The sequence below is a fragment of the Echinops telfairi genome, unplaced genomic scaffold, assembly GCF_000313985.2.
Source record: "Echinops telfairi isolate 266 unplaced genomic scaffold, ASM31398v2 ScPeMD7_5592;HRSCAF=6446, whole genome shotgun sequence".
In the NCBI taxonomy this organism is placed as follows: Eukaryota; Metazoa; Chordata; class Mammalia; order Afrosoricida; family Tenrecidae; genus Echinops; species Echinops telfairi.
This window is the reverse complement of record NW_022109491.1, coordinates 33325982-33331806: the sequence shown is the minus strand read 5'-3', so window position 1 is coordinate 33331806 and position 5825 is coordinate 33325982. Positions and strand designations below refer to the sequence as shown.

General features: G+C 40.6%; 1 pseudogene; it reads left to right on the top strand.

Moving 5' to 3' along the window:
• Positions 1-4631: 4631 nt before the first annotated feature.
• Positions 4632-5135, top strand: LOC101658100 (annotated as a pseudogene).
• The last annotated feature ends 690 nt before the right edge of the window (positions 5136-5825 follow it).

The window sequence follows — 5825 nt, the reverse complement described above, 5'->3', positions numbered from 1 at the left end:
CTTGTGTCTTTCCAGTAGAATGTCTCTAAAGGAGTGAGGAAAGAGAGAGTGTGTATCTCCCACCACCAAGAAAGAAGACAGGAGTTCCCAGAATTCTCAGAAGAAGGCCATGCCCACACAGAGGCCTCATTGGCTATGATCCAATTGACAGACTAGACTCCACCCCTTCACTCGTAATCCTCTCAAATTGACACCAGCTTATGTAACTACCACAGTAGGCAATTAGCTCGACTCCATTTCCTCTTCCTCTTCCTGACTCTCCTCCTGTTTGTTGTGCCTAGAGAGTGGAGACCAACTGCTGAAATTTGGATAGTGGCCTTCGAGTTTTAAGATCATAGGTAAATGCAATGTTGAAGAAGTAGAATGGAAACTTTGAGCATATTTAGGCTAATTAATTGTTATATAAACAAAAACGTATGATCCTAAACCTCCAAACCAAGGACCCATATGCCATGAGGCATTTGTTGCATATGAGCAGGCTCAGCAGCTACTCTTTTATTTATTTATTATTCAGCATTGTGAATATATCTATCACGCAGCTTTGTCAATTCAACTTTATTACAGGTTAACTTTGCCAATTCAACTTTTTACAGGTATGTATTTTGACAGTATTTACATTAATTTTTTGCACAACTCAACCCTTAATTAATGCAAATTTCCATCACAGTAAACTGAACTCACTATAATATACTTAATAATTCCTCACCTTTCTCTTCTTCCCATTCCTTGTAACCACAGATAAACTGTTGTATCTACATATATTCCTATTTTTTCTTTTATATAAGTGATTGCCTATTTCCCACAACATAATGTATTATTATAAACAGAAATCTCCAAAGATTATGTGAGAAGCCTTTTAGAACTAATACAGGCATTTAGCAAAACTACAGAGCTAAGGTCAACAAAAGAACTGAACAAACCTATCCTGGAAGAAGTCTAGTCTGAATGCTCCTTAGCAGCAAGGATGGAGAAACTTCCTGTGGTATACTTTGGACATGTTGTCAGGGGAGGCCAGTCCCTGGAGAAGAACATCAGCCAGCAACAAAGAGCAAGATCCGCAACCAGATGGATTGACACAGTGGCTGCTCGATGGGCTCAACCATGAACACAATTGTGAAGATGACGCAGGACCACGCAGTGTTTCCTTCTACTGTGCACAGGGTCATTCTGGGTCGGAACCATCTGGACAGCAGCAACAGCAACAAACTGCAAAATCTACAAACGAAATTCAATCCAGTTTCGAGAAAACGAAAACAAAACGTCTGAAAGTGAAATTAAGAAAATGATTACATTTAAAGTTAACAGCCAAGAGAATAAAATACCTAGCAATAAATATAATCAGGGACTACATTTAGGGATGTTATATTGTTAGGGACGGTCAGGTCAATTCCAATTCATACCGACCGTACGTTCAACAGCATGAAACGTTGCCCAGCCCGAGACATCCTTACAACCGTGGTTATGTTTGTGCCCATTGTTACAGCCACGGGTATCAATTCCTCTCTTTTCTGACCTTCTATTTAATAACACTTGATATCCTTTGCCAGAGACTGCCAAGGCACAAGAGAGAAGTATTGCCGTACTCACCTCTAAGGATAATTCTGGCTGTACTTCCTCCACAGAGATTTGTTTGTCCTTCTGGCAGTCCACGGTCCTGTGAATAGTCTTCAAGAGCATAATTGGAATACATCAATTCTTTTGTGGCCCACCTTATCCATTGGCCAGCTCTCACTTCCAGTAATTGAAAATACCTTGATTGAGGTCAGGCACAACTTTATTTGAAAAAAAAGCAGAAGAAAGATTAAGCTAATTGACACTGAGTCAACTCCAACTCAGTGAGATCCTCTAGGGCAGAGTAGAACTACCCCTGTGGACTTCGGAAGGTGTAAATCTTCATGGAAACAGTAAGCCTCATGTTTCTCCCAAGGAGCTTGGGGTGGTTTCCAACGGCTGACCTTGTGCTTAGCAACCCAATTTGAAACCCATTAAGGAAGACTTACATATCCAAAAAGATAGGCTGTGTTCATTAATTAGAAAACTTAAAAATGTTGAGATACCAATGCTACCCAAAATGCTATATCGATTTAATGCAATTCTGATAAAAATTCCAACAGCCTTCTTTACAGAAATGGAAAAACCAATCTTCATCTTTGTGTGGAATGGCAAGAGGCACTGAATAGCTAAAGCATTGCTGCAACAGAAGAAATAGGAGGACTCATACTTCTCTACTGTAAATAGCTATAATAATCAAACATTCTGGTATTGCATTGTATATACTACTGGCATTACATTGGCACATAGGTCAATGGGATAGAATGGAGACTCAATAAATAAACTCACTTATCCATAGTCATCTGCTTTTTTACGTAAGTGCTGGGTCTATTCAATGGTGAAACAGAACCTTTGGGGAAAATTGGATTTCCAAATGCATAAAACATAAACAGGATCCATGCCTCAGATTGTACACACACACACACACACACACACACACACACACACACACACCACACGAAAAACAAACACACAAAAACTCTTAAAGTAGATTAAGATATAAATGTGCAAACTTAAACCATAACACCCTTAGAGGAAAATGAAGGTGCAGCAGTATCAGGTCTATTTTACCAATGGATTATTTAATATAATAATAAATGCACAAATATCAGAAGACAAAAAATATAAGTAGTATCTCATAAAATAAAAAAAACATTTTGTTCTTCAAAATTATTTAACAAAAAAGTGAAAAGACTGGGATAATACCTTTGGGGACTATATATCAGGTAAAAATCTAAAAGACATATGTATATATATGTATGTGTATATATATATATATATAATTTTGAGAATTTAAGAACAAAAGGGCAAATAACCCAATCCTAAAATGGGCAATTGACATTCCATGAATGAGAACATATCTGACTTCAGTTTTCCCACCTGCTAAATAAGGAATGAGTTTTGATCAGTGGCTCTCAACTTGGGCTACCTGTTGAAACAAACTGAGCTCTTTAAAAGTTCTAACCCCGGCAACCCAGACCAAGCAATCCAAACCTGTAGGGAAGGAATTCAGGTTTTGTTATTTGTAAATGTCCTCGCTTATGATTTCCAGATTAGATGGAGTTTCCAATTAATTTCATATTTAATATAAAACAAGGAACAATTTGGTACAATATGTCCCAAATATTGCAGGAGGCATACTTGTATTTTAAAAGTATTTGTTGTTTATGGAAATCAAAACTTAGCTGTGTGTCCTTTATTTCCATTTGACCATGCTGGCAATGCTGCCCACATGATTAAAATGTGCACCAAGAACTGCTGATTTCCCTCGCTGCTCCTAGGGTGGTCTTCTCCTGAGTGTCAGCTGCACCTGGGAGTGTGTTAGAAACACACACATTCAACATTGCCCATACTGAATCAGACACTGCATTTGAACCAAATCCCCTGGCATTTCATATGCACATTAAAGTCTAAAAAGCTCTGGCCTTGATGATCTACCACAAAGTTTCCAAGAATCTTCCACCCACCCTAGCCAAAATCAGCAAATCCAGAGGTGGCTGTGGAATTCAAAATGTGCCCCCACCCCACCCCCACAGAAAACCTGGAAGCTTCAGAAATTTCAGAAATGGTTTGGTTACATTTCTGACAAGGAAACAGGATGTTTCTATTTTTCACCCCAACTATAAAGCAAATTTCCTTCACTCTTTCATTGAGTGACTTGTGCTTGAGCTTGTGGTAAGCCTCCTCACGACGTGACCTTCCCATCCCCATACGTGTTCCTTGCTACAGGGTCAGGGCCTGGATTTCGACCCAGATATTGCTCTAGTCAGGAGACAGGGAAGTGACCTGATTTTGTTGGCATTCCAGCATCCCCCAAATAGTGACTCACTCCTGACCTGTCTTTGCAAATGGACACTCACCAGCAGGGGAAAAGTGCCTTCGATCATTATCTGGGCCTTTTCTTACATGAGGATGTGTGTGTGTGTGTGTGTGTGTGTGTGTGTGTGTGTGTGTCCATCACCTGTTTCTCAGTTTGTCACACTGTGATGGCTTATCTGTTGCTATGATGCTGGAAGTTATGTCACCAGTATTTTAAATACTAGCAAGATGAACCCTGGTCAGCAGGTTTCAGTAGAATTTGCAGACTGACAGCAAGTAAAAAGACCTCGCAATCTGGATCTGGGCTGAACAGTACCTGGGTCACTTGCTTTGGCCCAGTAGTGCTTTGCTCTGTTACATAAAAATTACCCGTGAGATTCAACTTGATGGCAACTAACATATATATGTGTTGTTATTAAAATTGATTTTATTCAACCCCTCATCAGTATACATGAACAGCTGCCCCTTTCCATTCGTCAACATGAACTACATTAACTTACATGAATTTAAGGAGACATTCAAAGCTTACGCTTACAATTTTGTTACATTAAACTCATGGGAACATTATTTTATACGAGATACTGTTGTGCAAGAAGAAAAGCCTTCGTTTAGCCTACAAATGTGTTAGATTCAAAGTAAAACTCCAATACAAACGAGCTATTTAATTTGATAAATTAATTTGGTCAAATTAAAATCATTACAAGGAGATTAATTTTTTTTTTCTCTTTCCGCACAGCCATCTACGGACCTCCGCCCCAGTCATGGCCACCGTGGCCGCCGTGGCCGCGCCCATGCAGTGGATGGTCATGCGGAACTAGGCCAGTTTCCTGGGCAAGAGGAACACGTAGACCGACAGCACCACCAAGAACCTGGAAGCCTGCACCTTCTTCCGCTACAATGGGCTGATTGTCCGCAAGACCGTGGGCGTCGAGCCCGCCGCGATGGCCAGGGATTTGTGGTGTTCTGAAGCAGAGGTCAGGCCAGCAGTAGCCGACCACCTCCTACGTGCGGCCCCCCATTAACAAGAAGCACTCCCCCCACTCCAGCCACGCTCAGCAGCATCTGGCACGTGATCCGCAAGAACAAGTAACCGCCCTGCCCTGCGCAAGGCCGCCTTCCTGCGTCCCCAAAAGCCCGCGATGGTGAAGAGGGAGCAGACTCGCCCCACCAAGAACCCCGAGAACCCCTCACCCCAGAGCAATAGGAGAACTGTCCTCCCCAGCCAAAAAAAAAATTTAAGACTCAATATCTGGAAATGTCCATAAAGATTTATCATTTTAGAGTTGGAAAGGAAATGAAGAGATTCATATGAGAGATGGACTGCTTTACACTTTGTTTCTATGACTTGCTCATTTCCTCAAGAAAGCCCTCCTCAAAGCATTCAAAGGGTAGATGCTATTCTTATGCCACAATTGCTTCAATCATGACAACATGCATACCCTCATTGGTATAGCAACTAATGTTAGTATTGATGTGTTAAAGTGGCTTCACAACTAAAAGATGAATCGTTTGTTGCTATTTTACAGCTAGCAATGTTCTCTTTAAGACAGACCAGTTGATGACCTAACATACATTGTTGCACCTCTTTAATAGTTGACAGTGAACTCAGTTTTCCCCTCTAGATCTTGCTTTCGACCATGGGGATCCTGAAGGATACTGGCTGGTGCCAGCTTGCCTTCCTTGCTTGCTAAGGTGACAGGGATTTTTTGCCTCCTATGGACAAGAACAATTCAAGGAAACACCCAGATAGTATTGTACTAAATCTCACTGGACATAAATCGAGCATATTGTTTGTTAACAGCTAGAAAATCCATATCCTATGGCAGAGCAGTGTAAGAAAACGGAATCATATATTAATTAACACTTATAGCTAGTAACATAACATACTTAAGGTTAATGGGATATTTTCTTGAGCTCAATATCACCTACTGACTGTGATAGTTAAGATTGTGTGT